Source organism: Cetorhinus maximus, chromosome 12, assembly GCF_964194155.1.
Source record: "Cetorhinus maximus chromosome 12, sCetMax3.hap1.1, whole genome shotgun sequence".
In the NCBI taxonomy this organism is placed as follows: domain Eukaryota; kingdom Metazoa; phylum Chordata; class Chondrichthyes; order Lamniformes; family Cetorhinidae; genus Cetorhinus; species Cetorhinus maximus.
This window is the reverse complement of record NC_135890.1, coordinates 32,880,693-32,903,639: the sequence shown is the minus strand read 5'-3', so window position 1 is coordinate 32,903,639 and position 22,947 is coordinate 32,880,693.

Below are 22,947 nucleotides of genomic sequence, written 5' to 3'. Positions count from 1 at the left end.
CGAGGTGACAAGCTGGCCATACAAAACTACCTGTCATGCATGGCCCATGGCGACAGGCCCACTGATAGCTGGGTTAATACCAGCAGCGGTAGGATGAGGCATTTCAGTAGTCATTAATTGGCCACTTAAGGGATTCAATTGATGGCAGGGCGGGAAGGTCAACAAAGCGCCTTTCCATCCAGGGCTTAATTCTGGCAGAGGTGGAAAGGTGGTGGGGTTCCAGTAAACCACCATCTCACCTAAGTAAATTCCCTTCCCACCTCCAAGCTCACCACCAGCGAGAGACAAGATTCCGGCCCATGATTTTCAGATCCCACCAGCACCAAGTCCGAACCCTGTGGCCCTTTGAATATCTGGTCCAAGGAGAGCAAATGTATTGCCCAATCTCTCTTAACCATTTGTTTCTGTGTCATTTCTTCCCTTATTAACTTGCTTCATTTTGCTCTTCTGGCTGTTAGTGATTTTCAAAAGCCACTTGCCGATTTCTCACCCAATAAAGAAGGCCTCAAAGAAAATAATTAGGTCAGCACTTGGACACCCAAGCCCCACTATATTCAATTTTCAGACACCCAGCACTAGTGCCTAAAACAAGCAGAAGGCTGCTTTGGCATGCAAATTGGAGTCTCAGACCCAGATGTGTCAGGCAGAGTTGCCTCACCAGCAGTTAAGGGATTGCTGGAGGCCACCTCTAAAGCAGCCTTGGAAATCCATTTGTTAGCATTGATGTGGTGCTTGGAGGGGCTGTTGTGCTCCTCGAGCATCCACAAAACTGCAGTGACTCTTGGCGAGGCTGTTGTCACCATCCAACTCTCTTGTTTCCACTAGCAGATCCGATCTGCTCTATGAAGAAGCTAGTGGAGCTTTGGCATTCCAAACATGCGAGCTGGAGTCACCTATTTGACATATTAAGGCTCACTATAGTTAAATCCACTTGAGATCTGAGCCTGAAAATGGCTTAGCCTCCTAATGGGAGCATTGGGTAGGTGCCACTGATGCATTGATGAATTTGTGCCCATTTTGGTTTGAAGTTAAAAATGACCTTTATTGTCAATTTGCCAGGGTACTTTTAATATGAAACACAAGTGACCCTTATTTAATCTGGGAGCCACAAAATCAAACTGTAGCAGACTACCCAACTGTGGTGTCATCCAATAGCTACATGGTGTATTACCAACGGGATGCTAAATAGCAATCAAAATCATAGACAATGTCAATCTTTAAGTTAGTTTGGTGTCAAATGAATAGATTACTTGAGTGTGCAATCTGTACATGTCGTGTAATCAGTGAAAATTTCTTAATCGCTGTGATATGCTTCATAGTTATTTGTCAAATGTTCCTCTGATGTGAATTGTACATTCAAATGCAATATCAATCTGCCTAAAAATCTGTACTTCAAGATCAAGAAGTTAAAATGTTGGAGTATAAAACACTTCAGAAGCTCTCTCTGAATTCTATTTGAAGATCTCCAGTTCATGTTTGAGCTGTTACAGTGCAATACATCACAATACGTTAAAACCAAAAATGGTATGTGAATGTGAAACATACTGAAAACTGGCTTCATGCTGCCAGAAGTAAGGAATTTGTTCAGTGAACCATAATTAACCATTATGTTGCCTTGGAAGTAATACTTGTACAGAGTAATTGTTTTATTCAATATCACCTCTAGAGTCGAAAAATTATGGGTTCAAGGGTGAATTGTCCCAGGTTTGCACTAAGTGCAGTAGCAAGCAGGTAAAACGTTTACTCGCCGGCCGCAATGGCGACTTTTCATGCCGTATCATCCCAAACCCACTGCATTAATTATGCATTCCCACTGCCGTCACCTCGCTGCTTCATCATGCCAGGCACCACATTTAAAGTACAGCCGCACTCAGGGCTTCCAGCCCAGGACTGCAGCAAAAAAGACATGGCCCCGAAAGGCAAGAAGACGGCAGCCCTCGAACACCTTTTGGACGCCATGGAGGCTCGCTGTGATGTCTTCTACCCCCACTCTGGCTGCAGGAGGGGCAGCTACATTGCCACTTCTGCTTGTTAGGCAATGGCAGTGGTGATCAATGCCAATGTTGCACAGAAGCTACAGTCCTAACGTTTATCAAAATTATAGTTACTATACTTGGACAATGTCCTTAACAATGCATAGAAGGGAGGGCCAGATGAGTGTGCAAGTTCAATGTTCCGCAGAGCGATGAGTATAACATTGGACACTAACATAAACATTCAATAAAGAGTGAACACAAAAACACAACATTGTTTCTTCCACAATATGGAACTGTCCCTAATACCTCTTTAACCATCAATGCATGCCAACTGTGGGGCGTGACAACACATTTAGCTCTCTGACTAAGCTAGGCTCAACAAATAATGATGATGCACACATGAATGAAGTGAAACCAATGTAATGTGAAGTACTTACAACTGAAATCTAAATTTGAAAAGCACCTGTACCACCTTCTGCTCTCAATAGGTTTATTGCAATGGAGTTGGGCAGGAAGGTTATGGCCACGGTGAATAGCCTGCCTATTTGTCCAGGAGGCTCTTTTATAGCTAGTCATACCTGCTGCATCATCAGCTGATGGCAGGTTTCACCACTGAATAGCTTCTCCCGCCATGTATTCACACGTGTCTCCCATGTATGCCGTTGGCACTTCAAATTTTAACTGTAATTGTGTGGGAACCAGCAAAAAGCAAGAGAGCAGAAGTGGCGCTCACTTCCTGATCTGCTGTTGGGAATGGTGTGGCATGGTTAAAATCCCACCCCAGGACTTAAGCACAAAAATCACCGAGGCTGACACTCCAGTGCAGTAATGAGGGAGCTCACTATTGGAGGTGCTGCCTTGTGGATGAGATGTTAAACCAAGGGCTGTTTAGTGATGTTGAGCAGGTTGGCTCCATGGGCCCTTAGCAGAACCTTTTGGACTTGGAATGTACTGGTTCCGTGCTGGGTAACCAGCACACCAATGCGAGAGGCAGATTTAAATTGCCACCCGTTTCCAACTCGGCCTCTCAGACATTTAAAAATCCCGTCCGTAGACCGGGGGAGACGCCCACCATATTTTGGCGTATTACAAATAAAATTATAATGGGCCATTTGTGTTTTGGTAGGGACCCTCTTCTCTCAGAGGCCGGGTTTTTCTGGCCCCGTCACGAGTGGGACCCGCCGCAGGCGAGGCGGTGCCCCAGCCAGAAGCCCATTGACTTGTGGCGGGTCCGGAAGATCCCGCCGGTCGGCGGGTGCGGAAAACCCCGCCCCCGGAACTCCTGTTAAAAGGGATCAAGCTAGGATGTGTTATTTGATTCTTTATCATTTTAAAATTAGAAACAAGATGGTAACTTGAGAAATGACAAAATTAATGCTCCCAGAGATAGCACATCATAAGTGTCTCTTATGACCCAAGTCTGGTAGTCCATCAGCAGTATTTTCATTATTCAAAACATAAATACTCACTACCATACCTAAAAAGAAAAAAAACTGTGGAAGTTGGAAATGTGAAACAAAAATAGAAAACTTGCAACAGATTGATCAGCATCAAATGCGAAAGATCGATTAGCATTTCAAGTCTAACCTTTCAACATAAAATGGAGTGTTCATGTTTATTTCTGCTTCACGTATCTTTAATGAGAAAACATAGTGTTGATAATAGTATTTCTTATTTAAGATGACAACCCTCATTGTGCTGGTGACTATTGAGATGAATATGGGAGAATAAGCTCTCTCACACATTTCACAGACCCATTCAGTATACCTGAAGTCAACAGATTGATCATGTTTCTGCGGTTGCCACCCTTTTTTCAGGAGAGCAAGGTACAGGCCCCCCCATCAGCTGATGCCACGATGTATCACTGCTCATTAGTGTGTGCTATCAGCTACAAGGCTTTCCCAATTGTTGACATTTATATTACATAGCTTGATGTTGTCTTTGAGTGTGTTCTTATCTCTGTTCACTTTCCGTAGCACTTCCGCTTGCCCTTTTCCGGTTCACTGCACAGGGTCCTTTATAGCATGTGGAGTATTCAATGCAGACAACATTCCCTGACCAGTGCAATGTGATCTTCTCAACATAAGCTCAATGCTCTTGGAGTACTTAAGGATCTTCAACTTGGTCATTTTGTCCTACTGCTTGGCTTGTAGGTTTTATTGAGATGAAATTGGTCGAACTAGTGAATGTGACATTGGTGACATGTTCAGGACTCACATCCATAAAAGTTTTGGGTCCTTTCAGGTTTGCTCTCAGCATGATTCTAAAATATTTTCAGACCCGGTTTTTCATCCTTCTGAATGCAGAACGAGCTTTTCTGAAAAGAGGTAAGAGTTGAATATCTATTAGCACATAATTTGGCAACATTCTACACCAGTTAATGAGCCATTTGGCAGCATTGAGATAGTTACTTTGATTGCACATTCTCCAACCTCTATCTGTTTTAACTGTAGGTTACTCAATGCAGCACAAACTTGTGCAAAACACTCAAGTCCTGGGCAGTTTAGAACTATATTTCAGTGAAAGTAAAATATATATAGAAAAACTTAGATCTTTAATGGGTTTTGGAGAGAGAAAAACATTAATGAACATTAAATAAGCAACTTCTCCAGATGGTCCAAAACACATTATTATATTTGTTTTTGTTAATTTTCATGACATATGCTCATTGCTGGTATGCTATGGTAACTTAAAATTCTCTTCCCAGCTGAAGTTTAGGTTATTGTGCACCATGCACAATAAACCCAGTAATGCATTTTACGCATTCAAAAATTCAGTTTAAATGAAACATACAGGTAAACAACACAATTTAACAGCAAGCGGTTAATTCCTCCCAATAATGGGGTGTGGATACGGCTGCTGAATAACATGAATATTGCTGCAGCAATCTAGTGATAAATGTGAATCAAGAACTCATTGTGAATTCCTTTTCCTATGCTATTTACTTTATAATATCATGGTGTAACAACAATACAAGTGACCTAAACAATCTTTTAAATTGTGCTTTCAGCTGATGTCAAAATGTGGGGTAAATTTTGCAATGCCCTGATCATAAAATGCTGTAATAAGGCAACTGTAATTGGTGTTTTGTAATATTGATATGAAGATTTGTGTCCTGGAGCAAGGTTTCAATAAAAGATTCAACCAGAGAACACTGTATATGTCTATTAAGTATTTTAAATAGCTTTTATTTCCCTGGTTCCTCCTAACCTATTTTTTGAAGTGTTTGTTCTATTCATACTAAGGTTGCTAGCATTTTTTGAAGGCTATAATCTCTATCAATGTCTTGTACCAGGGCCACTCCAGAATTCCATTCCATACTACACCCCCGAATGATGATATGTGATTTCAATCATGCCACTGTGAGTATTTACCAAATGGAGGTTGGACTTCCTCGCATGGGGAAAAAGCTGTAGGGCCAATAGTTGTATTAAGGAGTTTTATTTTAATATGTCACTTTACTTGCTGTAAGGGAAGTGGAATAGTCCTGCCTTATTCTAATGGTTCATTGTCTATTGTTGCTGAAGAATAAGAAATGGAAGAGGAAATGGCAGCGAATATCTGCTCGGTTAGCATCCCAGGACTAAAGATGCAATGAATGGAAGCCCAGAGAATTACATTGTATTCTTAATTCAAAGTCACTTAATTCAAATTATCTGTAAATTGAAATTATGCAAAGAACACCTCCTGTATTGTCCAAGTTTAATTTCAACTACTGAATAATTCAATTTTTTCAGTCAAATACAGGGGAAGATTAAATAAAGCAAAAGAAATTACTGTGTACTATGGATGAATGGAGAAATGGCTACACGTAACTCCTAGACCATATTAAGCTTCACTCTGAAGTCATTAAAAAAGAAAATGAGTGAGAATCGTTTCTGGGAGTGTGAATCTTTTGTTAATGTTGATGTGGTGGATGTCTGGTTAGCAAAGGCAGTGCTACCGGGCATTTTTGAGAGATGGCATGAGGAAAATCGTGGCACCAGATTGATCCCCAAAATAATACAAAGTTCACAATACAAGTAGCTCAATAGATGATGACGGACAACTTGAGAGTGTTGAGCTGGCTCTACAACCAAAGTATTATGCCTGTTAAGCAATGAACCTGTGAATTCATGGCACCCATATGTTCTCTTCCATCACGTAAATAAAGTAGGAAAGAAAGAAGGCAAACTACATTCTCCTATTTAAAGTAATATATTCCATAGCTAAGCAACCAATCAACTAAACTGTTTCAGTGCTACCAATTCTATTTTTCAACTGTTGTTTTTGCTGTTATGATTATAAATGTGCAAATAACTGAATAACATCTTAGAAAAGCAGACCACCTTCCTTAATGGAATCATGTTATTGATCATAAGCTAAATACTTTGCTGAGATTTTTTACTTACAGGTGCAGCCTGTTAGTAACCTTGCTTCTCATCGCTAGGATCAGTCTTTGAATCCAGGCCACAGTGAGGAGATGAAGAATTCCTCTTAATGCAACCTAAATTAAATTAGTTTGGGTAGTTTTAATTTAAGTCTTAACATTCCTAATGAGACACAGTTTTAAAAAAAAATCCCTATAATTTGTGTCTAATTGGTGTTAACTGGCATTTTAAACCAGAATGACTCCAAGGGTGGCTGAAATGGAAATGTTCTACTTGTGCAGTGCAGCAGGGTGAGACAACCCTGCCCTTAGGGGTAAAAGCACTTTAATAGGGCAAAACCAAGAGAGAAATGCTCTACATCTAACCTTCGCAATGCATGACTTGGCAATAGATAATACCGACCAGGCAGTCTCAGATAAACATATTGCCCATTTCCCAGCATTGACATCCCTGACCTTTATGTATTCAAAATTCAAAGGCAATGCAGGGTTTTAGCTTATCAATAACCAAAAGCCTTTCATTGTAGATTGAAGGAGCATTACTTAAATTGTTTTATGTAGTGGAATTCCTTTAAATAACCATCTGTAAAACAAAGATTGCAAAAATGAGTACATTTTCTGTCAGTAGAATCATAGGGCGGAATCGTCCCAGGTTTACATGAAGTGCGGTATCAGGCAGGTAAAACGTTACGATGTTTTACCCGCCGGCCCCAATGGCGGTTTCTCACGCTGCATTGTCCCAAACCTGCAGCATTAATTATGCATTCCCAGGAAACGCGCCCATTTCCAAGGCGGGTGGGCTCTAAGTCGCCTGCCACACCATCACCTCACCGCTCCATCACACCGGGCGCCATATTTAAAGTGCAGCCATGTGCACACCTCTCAGTGCTTGCAGTCCAGGACTGCTGCATGGAAGACATGGCCCTGAAAAGCAAAAAGACTGCAGCCCCCAGGTTCAATGATGTGTCCCTCAAGCGCCTTTTGGACGCCATAGAGGTCATCGTGATGTCCCCTACACCCACTCTGGCCGCAGGAGGGGCAGCAACATCACCAATCTAGTTTGGGAGGCATTGGCAGTTGTGGTCGGCGCCAACATCCTACAGAACAGTATAGCCACCCAGTGCCGCAAGAGGATCAATGATCTCCATTGTTCCACCAGGGTAAGTCACTCTTCTCACCACTCTCAACTCACACACTCACAAACCCATCACACATCCACAGGGCCCACACTCACTGCCAGTTCAAGGGACATCACCATTCACTCTCTCACACATACCTTCATTGTCCTCATCCCAGTCATGGGACCACTCACCATCCACGCCTGCCAGGCATACTGATCATGTGGCTTGGTAGATGTCCTGCTTACACTCTCTCCATCTCTATCCATGCAGGACAAGCTGGCACACAACAAGAGAGAGAGGTCGCAGACTGGGAGCACCAAACCCCGGCAGGGTTAGGAATGTTAAGAAGGTGCAATTGAACAGCCTGGGCATGGGTGTTAATCACTTGTACATAATGTTTACTGTTGTAAATAAACTCCGAAGAATGTCTCCCTGTCTATGGCTCCTTCTTCTGATGCGCAGTGTTCATATCACTCAGATGTGAAACCTTTGTGCACAAGATAAAGGCAGGTATCTCAGTCCAGGGCCTCTTCCCTGAACATTGTGTAGTCTTCAGATCAAAGTGATGGTCCAGCTTTACACTCTCTGGACATATTACTGATGCCAGCACTTTGATGGTTTTTCTCTTTGCTGCCAGAATGTCATGGACAGTATGAGTGAGTTCCATCATTCTCTCTGTGTGCTCTCAGGTGTGGCTGGCCCCCATCTCAGTTGTGACCAGTGATGCTGTGCTCCTGAAGGTGTCAGGAGCTGAAGGTGGACAAAGGATTAGGTGTTTTTAAAGTTTCATGGCTGTGTCTCCATGTTATGACCCTGATCACAGAGCACAAGCGAGCTACCCTCAGCCAGACAGGAGTCAGACATTCTCAGAGCCTATGTGAAGATCTATGGAGTGTCCTCACTCCATGTCGTCATCATCCTCCTGCAATGGAGTGACTATTAGGGCCTCCACTGTGTCTCAATGACAGGAACATTATCACAGAGGGTATGTGCGCTGCCATAAGCCAGACTGGAGTCAAACATTCATAGATGCAAATTGAGGATCAATGGTGTCTCCTCACTGCATTTTGTTATCATCCTCCACAAACTAGCAGCTATGAGGGCCTCCTGAGTGCACCCGCCTCGTCTGGCCATTGCGAGGGCCTCACCACCGTCATTCTCGCCTTTGAGAACCCCCTCACCCTCATCACCTTCGATGTTCTCCTCAACAGAGGAGACCTCCAGCTCCTGCATCTCCTCAGTCAGCTCCCCTTCTCGTTGCAGCGCCAAGTTGTACAGGGCGCAGCAGGCGACGACGATGCTTGACACCCTTTGTGGACAGTATTGCAGGGCTCCACCAGACCGACCCAGGCACCGGGACCTTATTTTCAGCACCTTGATTGTTTCCTCCACCAAGTTGCAAATTGCAGGATGAGCCTCGTAATACCGTCGCTCTGCTGCAGTCTGAGGCCGCTGCACGGGTGTCATCAGCCACGGCCTCTGTGAGGAGCCCTTGTCCATTAGGAGCCAACCTTGCTGCTTCAGTGGACCCTGGAAGATGTCAGGGACCTGTGACCGACTGAGAATGTAGGAGTCGTGCACACTCCCTGGAAACCATGCGCAGACCTGCAGAATACGATTGTGGTGGTCGCACACCAGCTGCACATTCAGTGAATGGAAGCCCTTGCATTGACATATTGACCCCTTGTTGCAATGGAGATCTGAGTGCCACGTGAGTACAGTTGATCACACCCTGCACCTGTGGCAAACCCAAGACCTGGGCAAATCCGATCACTCTTGCACTCTAGCCCTCTTGGTCCCGGGTGAAATGCACAAAGTTGTACCCTTGTGAAGATGGCATCCGTAACCTCATGGATGCATTTGTGGGTGGAGGCTTGTACTATCTCACAGATGTCACCTGTGGAGCCCTGATATGAGACACTGGCGGAAAAATTGAGCGCTGTGGTCACTTTCATGGCCAATGGCTGTGGATGTCCTCCATGTCCCAAAACCAGATGTGACTGACCAGTTCCCTAGACGTGCGCAGTCTTTGGCAACACAGGTTGTCTGTCATCTGCAGGAATGAAAGGCAGCCTCTATAGACCCAGGGTCTAGATACACACTGACCAATGACGGCTCACTGTGGCTCTTCAGCAGCATGTACGGGAGCCCCAGCCGCCCCTTCTTCCTGAGGGCACTGCTCTACCCTCTGTGCAGGCAAGCGCCTCCGTCTCTTTCTTCTCCATCGTCTCCGCTCTCTGCATGCCACGAGGCTTACAGCAAGTTCAGCAGGCTCCATGCACCTGCTGTACTCATGCAGAATGAAAGAGAAATGCGTGGGTGTACTAAGAACCTCTCTTGTTTAAGTCTGAAGGCCCCTTAACGCATCCTGGAGATTGCTGGCCACCACTTGGATGGCCAGAGTTTCGTGCACTGCATGGCTGCTCGAAACCCCAAACATCTCTGCCCTACTCCACCTGACCGATTGGCGGCAGCTTTGCCCATTAGATGCATGCTGTGCTCTCAGCTCAGGCATTCTCCTAACCCACACTGCAAGGCTGCACTGTTAGGATGAACCATGGGTGAGACTGATCCAAACCAAGACACTGACATTGCAAGAGGCTGTGAGTGCCTCCACCAGTGACTGCTCCATGGCCAGCTTTAGCAAGGAGATTGCATAACATGCCCAGTCATCCAACTGCTCTGCAGTCCACTAAAACGCTCATTAGTTTGCAGTCTGTTCCTGTGGGGAGAAACGCTCTGGAGCACTTGGTGGCTCTCTCATGCCTCTGCGTTTCTTGAGTGGGCAGATTAGCTCCAGACCCGACTCCATACATGTCAATGTAGCTGCATCTGAACTGTCTCAGCTGCAGAGGAATGGTCACTTTACATAAGGTTTCCCTAATGCATGGCCGCTTCCCTCCCCCCGACCCCACGTGTGTTTGTGCAGTACCTTCAACCGCAGGGCAGCCCTTGCCCCCCACCCAGCTCAATGTGCCTCAACCTTGAAATCCAACAGGCGACCCAGGTGAGCGCTGCCAACGTTACTGCACATGCACCTCCGGGTTCTCCTCAAAGTGCAGCTTGCCAAGTACTCGCCTTTTATATGCTGTTGTGAAACACGTTGGCGTGGGCAGATGATCCAGCAAGTGGGGGGGGGGGAATGATTCCAGCGGGCTCGCATTATAATGAGATGCAGATGTATTACAATGAGATTCCCGACGTCTGATGGCGGGATCTGCAGCCTGTCATCAACGGGCTGAGCGGACAATCGCAAACTGGTTTCATGACATCATGAAGCCGATTTCTGGCCTTCTCGCCATATTTCCCGCTCATGCCGCCCGACACCAGCAGGCACAGAAAATTCTGCCCATAGAATCACAGAATGATTACAGCACAAAAGGAGGCCATCCAACCCATCGAGTTCATGCCAGCTCCCTGCAAGAGCAATTCTGTTAGTTCCACTCTTCCGCCCTTTTCCTATGACCCTGCAATTTTTTTCTCCTCAGCTACGTATCCAATTCCCTTTTGAAAGCCATCATGACCTCCTTGCTTTTGTGCTTTATGTCTTTATTTATAAAGCCAATGATCCCATATGCCTTTCTAACCGCTTTCTCAAGCTTAATTTGATGTAGAATGATGTGTGAGTAGTACTGTTGGAATGCTAGAGATGATAGACAGTACTTTTAAGCATTCATAAGCTTATCAGATCTCCAGAGATATGTTATGGCTTCATCATATCCTCTCCTGTATTAAACAAATCTCTTTTGTGATTTCCCACATAAGCTCTTTGACTACATGCTTCCTAAGCATATAGTGAAGCCCATTGTTAACAATTTGAACTATCTGTGTGTACATCAATTCATGAGAAAGACAAGAATTTTATATTATTACAACATTCTTGAAAAGCGGGTCAAGAAGATTTTACCGGCATAATATATTATGAGTTGCTAGCATTTTGGAACTGTAAATGAAATGCAAGAAATCCCACATGATATTTACCAATTGATTGGGTAGATCTGAGTTGGATAACACCACATGGATAAGACATGATTCGAGGACAGTGTTTTTTTTGTTGGGAATGACCTCTTTATACTCTAAGTAATCGCGGTCTTGTGGTGCAGTGGGTAGTGTCCCTGTCTCTGAGTCAGAGGCTCTGGGTTCAAGTCCCCACCCTAGGATTTGATGGCTAAGGAAGATGCATTCATACTGAGCCAAACAGATTGATAATCAACCTACAAATCCTTCCACATGCACCAATGGCAGGCAATATGAGTCAGAGAGATTCCTGGTCAGCCATGTGATGGAAAGAAAGCTGGGGTCTCTACCATCACTATCCATAACTCCAGACTACAACATGCATGTGGCAGTGCATGTTGCCACAGCAACTCAGTCTCCCTGAGTGAACTATGACACACTACCACCATGCTCCAACGTTTGAGTTGCTAAGTAATTTTTTTCAATGTGGCACAGAGCTGTACGGAACAGCATTGTGCCAAAATCCATTCTCTGGCCTATACTGATTTCAGGCAGTTATAAGAAGATGAGAAATAGGAGCAGGAGTGGACTACATGGCCCCTTGAACCTGCCTCACCATTCAATATGATCATTGCTGCTCTTCTGCCTCAACGCCACCTTCTTGCCACTCCCCTTTTCCATTTGTGAGAGATCAAACATCTATCAACCACAGACCTGAATATACTCAATAACAGAGCATCCACGACTCTCTGGGGTAGAGAATTCCAAAAATTCACATCCCTCTGAGTGAAATCTCTCCTCATCTCAGCCCTAAGTGATCGACCTCTTATCGTGAGACTGGGCCCCATGTTCTGGGTCCCCCAGCCAGCAGAAACAATCTCCCAGAGGCTGGATTTTGCAGCCCCGCCCACCGCCAGGATTGTCCGGTCCCGCGGAAGGTCAATGGAGTTTTGGCTGGGCCGCCGAATCTCCCGCGACGGGTCCCATCACGACAGAACTGGAAAATCCTTGCCTCAGTGTGTACTCTGCCAAGCTACTTCAGAATATTAAATAGTACTAGTAGGAGTGCTAAATTTATGTTAGCGTCCCTAGGCCAAGATTTTCCGTTTGTTGGGCAGGCGCAGCGGGCGGACCCGGGAGCGGCTGGGAAAGGGTCCACTGTCCGTGATCGGGCCCAGACCACGATTTCACACTGGTTGGCCAATTAATGGGTAGCCAGCGTGAACAGTGTGCTGAGAACCTCAGCGCTGCCGAAGTGGGGGTGGGAGGAGCGTGAGCGCAGAAGCCTGCGTATACGCAGGGGAGCACGCATTGAAAGCTCCCTGAAGGCACAGAGCTTTCTGAGGGGGGCTGAAGAGCTTTACAATCATAAAAAAAATGTTAAAAATAAGGCAAACATGTCCCCACATGTGACTCAGTCACAAGAGCAGAGACATATTAAAAATGATGCTTAAAATTTTTTATTCTTTTCTAATTGCTGTTGGAAACCTCATCCAGCCCGTGGATGAGGTTTTCTAAAAAATCCAAAGGCCGCTTGGTCAATTCACCCGCCTGCCAACCATAAGGTTGGTCGGGCAGCAAAAAAATACTGCTTAATTAATTGGCTAATGGGCTTAATAGCCCTCTTATTTGTTAGCGGGTGCGCTGCCAACTGTTGCGCGCGCCCGCCAACCGAAATATCGCGTGAGTGCGTAATGACGTCAGGGCGCTCGCCCGATGTCACTGTGCACTATTTTACACCTGATCGGGCGCCCGCCCGATGAATGTTAAAATCCTGCCCCTAAGCTAGGAATGGAAAATATCAAAATTTCCTGCTTCTGATTGGTATCCAGTGATATGTGCTGGAAAATGTGAGGATGTGTTGTGAGTGCAGAATTGAGCTCCTCTCTGCCAACGTTCAATGTCAATTTTAAATTGGCTGCTAGGTACATTGTTGGAGGATATCCATGGCAGCCATACCCTGGCATGTGTACACAGTTCATGGAAGAAATGTGCTTGATGGTCAAAAAGGCACTTTTTCATTCCATACATTGTCAATTAGAATCTTGCTCTACATTGTGTTTTCTTCTTTAGGTGTTGAAAGTTAATCCTATGTTGCTGACATGCCAAGTATGCCCCATAGCAATCTGAAATATGGTGCACATCTTCACTTTATAGCAAATTTAATCCACAGTTAATCCTATCCCTTGGGTATTGATGATCTAGGTAGACAGATGGTAATTATTTTTTGTTTCCACTCATTAAAAGTCCATGCCAAAGTAATTAATGAAATTAGTGATATGAAACATTCAGTCCAATGTGCTTTGGACTAGATGAATTACTTAGAGGTGAATTTGATCATTTTCATACCAATAAAAATTAAATGCAGACCATAAAAAATAAATAAATACTGCTAATTTGGGCAGCCCTATCATAAAACACATTTGTATGTCAATGCCAGAAGACACAGAGAGGAGTGTCCTATCTCATCTATTATCCCTTACTCCTGAAGAATTACTGGTTGAAGTCAGGATGTTTTACACACATCAGTAGCTATAACACAAATCACATTAGTTGTATTTTGTTTTATACAAAAAATGATAAACAATTTACTGATTATTTGACTTTTCTCTTTGGATTTGATTTGATTGATCCTTTCTGATTTTTGACAATGCACCAGTAGTAATATTATGAAATGCCATCCAACACCATCAAAGCCATGGGGTAGCAAGTGGATGAATAGCTGAGCCACAGTTTAACAGCTGCTCCAGCACTTCTTTGTGATGACTGATTCAAGAGTGACACTTTCAGAGGTCTGGAGATAGACTGGTCTTGAAGAGCCCCTGTTTATCACTTTTACCACACGGATTAATATTTTCACATATAGTTTGCGCCATTTTGGCAGTCATTTATTGATTAGCAGTTGGTGAATTTTTGACTTTCTCAAATGGTACATTAAAGCAGTGTGCAGAGGAACCTCAAGGAATATTGTCTGCCCTGGTCTGTAAAGAGTTTAAGGAGAAGAGGAAAGGACATGATAATTTCAAGTGCCGATACAAAAGTGGAATTATTCATAGAGGTGCTTTATGGCCAGCTTTTTTCACTTCTGCAGGAAATGTGTTAAAAATGGCAAATTGTGCAAAAGTGAAGGGTTACAGGTCTATCAAAATGGCATTTCTACAGATACAGAATCCAAACATGAGGCAAGAGCTGGGGCTAGTTAGGAATCCTTTAGCTTCTTGACTTCCGGGACCGGACCAATAATCTATGTAAAAGCTTCTGCTGCACTTTGCAGTCCAGTTTATTTGTGAAAGTGTTTCTGCCACATTTTCAAAACAATTCTACTCTTCATAGATCAATGCTTAAAAAGAAACTGTTTAAAATATTTAGAAGAATCATTAGCAATATGATTTTACCGACATGGCAATGCAATTTTTTAAGAACCTGTCTTACAAGAAGTCCCGAACAGCAAACGCATTAGTAAAGACATTTAAATGCAGGCTGCCAATACCATTATATTTTACTCTAAGTGGCACTGGAACGAAAATCACAAAATCACAGAATTATTACAGTGCAGAAGGAGGCCATTTGGCCCATCGTGCCTGCATTGGCTCTCCAAATGAGCATTATGATTTAGTGCCATTCTCCTGCCTAATTCACTTAAATGCAGCAAAGTAGTGATCGCCATTGATTTTAATAAGCTGCAGAAGTTTAATAATTACCTTCTACAAAAACAAAGTATTGCAGATGCTGTGAATCTGGAATTAAAAACAGAAAATTCTGGAAATGCACCAATGGTCAGGGAGCATCTGTGGAGAGAAACAGTTACCATGTCCAGTCAATTTCCTTTCATCAGAATTACTTTCTAACTGTTTTCAGTAAGGGTGATGGAGGAGTATTGCAAAAGTCTGAAGGAGCCGTAGAGTAAAATTATTAATGGCATAAGTCACACATTCCATAATATCCTCTTCATTTGGTGTTATTCAAGAGTATCCACATACTGCCACTTTATGATGGTGCAAGTCTTCAGGACAATCTTGGCTAATATCCAAACCTAGCCTTTATTTCATAAATTGAATCACTTCAGAATTGAGGGAGGAGAATAGTACAGTGGGAAAAAATATCCAGGTTGCCTTTGCAACTGTCAAACCTGAGTCACATTTATGATTATGATGAAAATTTGTATTGGCAGCAAATGCAAAAAAAGCCATGGACTTCTGTCTGCTTGTATGTCTTTTCTTTGCAGCTGAACTTGCCTTTGTGTATGCATGTTAGTCTTGGTGTATAAGGTATCTTTTTTATGGCATTCATCTCTTTTTTGTTGTGTGTTTGTGACACTGTTGTATATGTTAGGACTTATAAAATTACTTTATTTTTAAATTGATTGCAAAATATCAAATTGTCCTGAATAATCAAAAATTCTCCTTCACGGGTTATTTTCTTCTTTCCACCTTATTGAAATCTTCTGCTTTTTTTAAAAAAAAAAGCAAAGCACAATTTTCTCTGCTTTCCGCACCCCCACCGAAATGCAACTTCAAAAATCTCACTGCTGAAATAAAGCAAGTAATAAAAACTATTGCAGAATAACACACCCAAGTTCCCAACAGGTACAAAGAGCTTTGAATCTTCTGAATAGTTGCAGTTTACAATCCGCAACCGATGTATTGGCTCCCGTTGTAGTTATCAGTGTTGTTACATCAACCACTGTGAGAAAAGTGTTGAAGGGCTGGGGTTTCAAAGCAGCAATCTCTTTAAAAATACAATTTAGGTTTGGTAAGAATATGAAAGCTAGCAGTGGGTAACATCACAATAGCGATGCACTGCTGAGAAGCTGATAAGAGCCCTCCTTACCTTTAGCCCAACAGCTTTCAGTTCTTTTCAGATCTCCTTTTGGGCTGAATGCCATTTTGTTAGCAGAAAGAAATCATGGCAGCTTCTAGTTGTGGTCCTTTGAAACTTGCATGCCCAACAATATTCCACTTTAATGAGGCTGAACCTTGCTTGCTGTCAAACCCCACAATAAAACTTGCACTGTAAATGTCACTGACAGTGCCGATCAAACACAGAATAATAAACAGCGTTACTTAGTAAGTGGTGTTTTTTTCCCTTCTGCTGGTGTTTCCAAACAGCTTTGTCACCCATTGTTAAAATCGAAAAATGAATTTTGTAAACCTGTAACTTCTGCAGTGGAAGATGTTTTAGTGCCACACAAGCACATCAGGTATCACTTCACTGACAGCACCAAGGCTAAACACGTTTGATGCATCTTGTTCTATCTGTGTAATTATTTTCTTGATTTACTTGTCCTGGATTTTTATTGTACTAATAACAACAGAGCTGTTGGTACTCACTGGTAAAACTGCTAAAAACCTCTGTCATTTGCACATGCATAGCTCAATGTGGAAATCTGGAAATATCGTTATGTCCTGCCCCTCCACAGGCTACATTGTTGCAGTCTTCGCCAATAGAATCTGCACAGAGATCACTTTAATTGTGTAAACTTAGTGTAACTACTCACTATCCTTGACTAAGGATGGATGAAAAGGTTAATTTGCATAATCAGGAGTAATCGAGCTTTTAACAGCATACGAAGTAATAGATACTGAATAACCTCTCTGGGAGCTGGAAATTTTTTTTCCAATTGTACAGTCTCATTCCTTCAGAAGAAAATTAGTTTTGCAGGTTTCTTTTTAAAAATAATCATTCTTCTTTTGTTTTTCTGTTTTTCTATTTTATGTCTCTCCCTTAATCCCATGCGCATGTCTCAATTTTTATTTCACTTCCTGTGCAATAATTTAAACATAATTTATATTTCCTGTTTTTTACCTCTTGCAGTCTGTGTCTCAGTGAGGATTAGTCGATTTTACTGGTTGAAGAGGCTCCCTGCTGCTTTTCCCATTCACAAATTCTGTTTAGAGGGCACTGCATTGGTTTAGATGCCCTAAACCCCCAAACTGTCACTGACACACCTGCAAGAGGTCCCTAGGAAACATTATGCAAGGTGAAAGCAGTTCCTTCACTGCTCATAGCAAAATCTGGGCCATAGCATTTTACATGAAGTGGATTTAATGACTTTACAGTTCTTGGTGGGTGGTAGGCGGGAGTCTGACCCAGATGTGCGTGGATCACTGACCCCTGGTCCTGCCTTTGAAAGATGCAAAATAAAGCCACTTGTGGCCAATTAACGGCTGCCTGGCAGGAAGCCGGCCAACAGCTGAGACCAATGGCGGGCAGTGCGCCCAAATGGTGAGAAATGGTGTCCAGGGACAGAAGGCGCAGGCCGTGAACCTGAAGTTGGTCATGGCCACCCATTTAATGGGACTTTGGCATGGGTTTGTGGCAGCTGCAGCAAATTGGTGTTCTGGAGGGTGAAGTTTGAAGACTGAAAACTTTAACTTGGAAATCCCTTGACCTATTGGAGAGGCAGCAGCAACAGGTAAGAGCTTGTTTTAAAATGTTGCTCATTATTGTGCTAGTAGTGAGTTATCCAGGACCTTTGCCAAGAAGGGAAGAACATTTGAGCATGCCTGTCCCATTTCCCTTATGAATAACAGTGTTTAGGAAAGGACTCAAATTCTACCCATTAGCTCACTTTTTCTCTTCACAGATGGCCGAATAAATGGAACCGCCATCTGCTGAGGGACCCAGAACAAGGACAGCCCCATGGTTGATGGGGTGGACCCTCTTATTAGCTTCATTTGGTAACTCTACACTGACACAAGCACAGGTGGCCCTGGTGTTGGTGACTGGGTGATACCAAGAGAAGGTGAGGGCAGCCAAGATGGTCTTGTTGATGCAAATTATAGATTGCTACTTAAATCTTTGCATTATTAATGATCCTTGAGTCTCCCTAGCATCCTACACACTGGTTTGTGCAGCTGTCTGGTGTCGCTCATCCTCCTCCTCATCAGGCTCATCCTCAGAATTCTCATCAGAGGATGGAGCTCACTCCATTTGATTATCCTCTGCCAGGGCTTCCCCTATCTGAAACACCATGTTGTGCAAGGCACAATGTACCATGACCATAAGTGAGACCAATGGTCTGCTCAATGACAGCCCTAGTGGAAGCATGGCTCTCATTGTACTTCCTCTCTGGCTCAGTGCGTGGATGCCGGCCTGGGGTCATTAGCCATCTCTTCAGGGGGGTATCCTTTGAAACTAAGAAGCCAGCCATCAGGTTCTGGTCCACAGAACATCCCTGGCACCTGGGAGTGTCTCAGTGTGTTGGCATTGTGACTGCTGCCAGGATAGCGTGCACACACCTGCATTATCCATCGGCCATGTTCACAAAGGCTGTACAAGATGGAATGGTAGCCTCTCCTGTTGACGAATGCCTGTGGCTCTCCAGAAGGCAGCTTATTTGCCACATTGTGCAATCTATTACCCTTTGGATCTTTGGAGATCCTGCAATGCTACCAAAGCCTCTGGCTTTGTCTGCCTGACTGGTGTTGTACTCGCTAAATGAAATAAATTCATGGACACACCTTAACATAGCATTTGTAATGCAGTGATGGGCTGCTGGCTCTGATATTCTGCAGCGGTCTCCAAATGACGCCTGGAAGGACCCTGAGGTGAAAATATTCGGGCATCGGGTAACCACCAACACAATTTGGTACGATCTCCCCTGCCAGCATGTCGCAGACTGTCTCCCTGGAGAAACAAAGTCTTCTCATGCACTGGTACTCTGACTTTTGGAGGTATGTCATCCTTTGCTGGTATACTGTTGGCAGGGTATTTCCTTCGCCTACCTCTGCCGGCCTGCTGCTGTTGTCTCCCCTCCACAGGCCCTTTCTCGGCAGAAGGTTGCACAACTTCCTGGACCACGGGGTGCCATGTCCTTGTCCAGCTTCCTTCCTCTGTCCTTCTCCTCCTCCCCTCCTCACTGGAGGAGGAGCCTCCTTCAGAACATACAATGCCCATTGACACCAATCTCAGGATCCAATTCTGGGGTGTAGGAAATTCACTTAACACCTATCTTTAAGCACCTTTCCCTGACAAATAACTCCCAGCGAAGACTCAGAACGATTTTTAAACTAATTTGCAGCACCAGCAAACTCAAGCACCTTCTCCAGCAGATTCTTCTGCTAAAGTTAGCCATAGTCCGATCTACAACCTCTGCAACATTTCTTGATACCTGGTGTGATTCCCTCCAAACATTTTTCCCATGCATCCACCGAATTATGGCATGGGCAACATAATATATCAGTCAATTGGCTTGTTAACAGGCTCGTTTGCCCTTTAATTAGTTTTTTTAAAATGGCAGGCAGGCTGGTGAGAATTCCGTATCATCGGAGACCAGCGTGCTGACGTCGCGTTAGCGGCTCGACATTGTCACACTGGATTTTACACACGCGGGAGATGGTAGCAGCCCTGATTTCTGAACATAAAATTCCCCTCATATGTTAAAAACGATCAGACTCACCCCTTCTCTCCTGAAATCCCCTCCTTGTCACCTACCTGGAAGCCTTGGCAACCAAGGCAACCACCAAATCTGTGCCACCAGCAGCTGAAATTGGCCCTCATGCCCATTCTAAATGGTGCCTTTTAAATGGGCCTGGTAGTTAAAATCATCATGGCCTCCTGCTGCCTCTGCTGAGCCCTTGAGTTACCCTCACCGTCTCACACCATCATGTCTGCCGATCCTCTTAGGTGTTTTTTTCCCTCAGTAATTTCAATACTTGATGTTCCGGGGAGAAAAAAATAGATCAAGAAAGTTAATCAGAATTGTATTTTGTAGTTTGTTTGAATGTACCTGTTTAGTTCAGAGCTTAGCACATTAATGATCAGCAGTCAAAAACAATTTACCACGAAGTAGTAAATGAATCAAATCCATTTAAAAAAGTGAAATGTGATTGGAATCTATGGGCTGCTTGTCAGAATAAAAGTATGGGGATAGATAGCCTAATATGGGGAAACAGCTATGCTTTGGAGATTCGAGGTGGGGATAAACATGAGGAAATGGCAAAGGTAACTATGGGAATTCAGGGATCGCTCATTCAATGGTTGGACCTGTTGGATACTTGTCAAAAAAGTGCAATTTGTTTCTTTTTAAAAGTGATGCTGCAAGTGAGACTTCCTCTACAAGTGATTCTTCAAAGCTTTCCCTTTCATGGCATTGACCTTCCATAAATAGATATAATTTCCTAAGTGAAATGTTCTCTATTTGGAAGGCACTGTGCAATTGCTCAGAGGAGGTTCAGGTTGCTGCCGGTCATTCTGTTCATGGAAATCTAAAGCTGTCTAAAGTGTTTTGAAATGTTCAGAATGACCAGAGATTGAACAAATAGCCTTGTGTGATTGTTTTCTATGCCAAGTCTCAGTTTTCCAAAGAGGCCAAAATTTCTAATCTTTGAACAAAAATGAGCTGAATTGGTTCCAGCCATCCTTTTTTAGGTGGAACCAGTGAGATAGGGTCAACATTACTGCAATTCCTAAATGCCAAGTGTATGAGGGTCTTGTTCTGCTGTAGCAAATAAAATATCAATGTGTGTAAATACTCAAGCTCTGGGAGAGCTAACATCTACCTAACCTTATAAATTAGCAAATGCAGTCAGCCTCAGAATCATATATCAGCATCCAATAATCATTCAACAGAAATAAAAACAGAAAATACTGGAAAAACTCAGCAGGTCTGGCAGCATCTGTGGAGAGAGAAACAGAGGTAACGTTTAGTGTCCGTATGAAACATTAACTCTGTTTCTCTCCACACATGCTGCCAGGCCTGTTGAGCTTTTCCAGCATTTCCTGTTTTTATTTCAGTTTTCCAGCATCCGCAGTATTTTGCTTTTAACCATCCAACAGACAGTTTTGTTTTGAACACTAGTGAACCCCTTGCAATGCTACAAGGGAGGCCAGGCCAGGCCAGACCAGACCAGTAAGTGGATGAAGAACAATGCAGGCAACGTCAGCAGCAGGGCCATGTCAGGGAGGAAAGGCTGATGAAACAGGTGAAGAGAGGACATCAGGCCAAGAAAGGAGCATTACCGAACAACCATCATTACCATTGAGCAATGATTTACATGCACTATAGACATTAAAGTATCGGGGATGCTAATGTGTTCTGTAGAAGGATTGATTTTTGTATGCTCAATATCTAAAACAAGTTCAGCAATGTGGCTGTGTCATGCTATTGTATTTAAAATATTTGTACCATTTGACCTTTTCTGTATTTACTGTACCTATCTGATTTACATATAACTTGGTGATTAAGTCCTGATTTACCAAGAACTGGACATTATGTGCAGAGATCTGCATAGATTGATGTATTGCGCTGTCAGTGATAGGATATGTTTTCAGTTCCAGATTTCCTTCACAACAAATTTCTGATGCCAGACCTTGGGAGACAGTGGCGTGTGGAGTGTTTTTCCATTAAGAGGCAGAATTGAGCAGGTAGAAAACTTAACAATGCCTCCTGCTGGTCAATTTTATGATTTTGCCGTACCACTCCTGTTGACATAAATCTTGACCTCTGCATTGTTATATCTTTACTTTGTCACAAGTTCTTGAATGTAGCGCTCCAAAGTATCAGATTTAATAAATAACCAGGGGTTGTATTTCTATGTAGGGTTCTGATCATCTGCTGTAACTTCAGAGGAAGAGCCAGGAAACCCCAAAAACCTGCGTAAGCACTGAGGATATAAAAACAGAAAGTGCTGGAAAAACTCAGGCCTGGCAGCATCTGTAGAGAGAAAAAGTTAACACTGTGAGTCGAATATGACTCTCTTCAGAAGGAGGAGGAGTTAGGCTTGTTGCAGTGGGGTAGGTATATACAGCAGCAGTTATGTATGTTGGGATTATGTAATCCACATTGGGTAATGGGGCATTGTACTGGTAGCTCATATATCCCACTGCAGGTGACCCAATCTTAGTGCATCACTAAACCACCATTTTCAGTAAGACTTGGTGAGGCTTTAGGTTTGTATTTGGGACTTCACTCCTTAGAATATATTGCATTATTTACACTGCTATGATGGCAAATGCAGTGCAAAGGTTCAACACTGAGAGCAATAGATGCAGTAACTGAAGTTGGTAAAGAAGGCTCATACTTAATCTCAATTGCATGTTACAGGAGTGCCTTCAAAGCACTAGGTAGTGGATGGTGAATAAAACTAATGTACAATAAAAGTCACCTTTAAAGTACTGTGTTCAGTTCTGGTCCCCATATTACAAAAAAGGATTTAGAAACACTGAGGAAAGTGCAAAACATGATTTAGAAGGGTGAAACCAGAACTGAGAACTACAAGAAGATAATTTCACTTATGGGAACTCCAAAACGTAGGGTCATAAATACAAGTGGTCGCACATAGATTGAACAAGGAATTAAGGAGAGGTTCAATACCCAGAGAGTGGTCAAGGCAAGTAACATAGGTACATTTAAGGAGAAGCTAGGTACATACATGAGGGAGAAAGGAATAGAACGTTATGTCAAAGATAAAAGCAAAAAACTGCAGATGCTGGAAATCCAAAACAAAAACAAAAATAAAAATACCTGGACAAACTCAGCAGGTCTGACAGCATCTGTGGAGAGGAACACAGTTAATGTTTC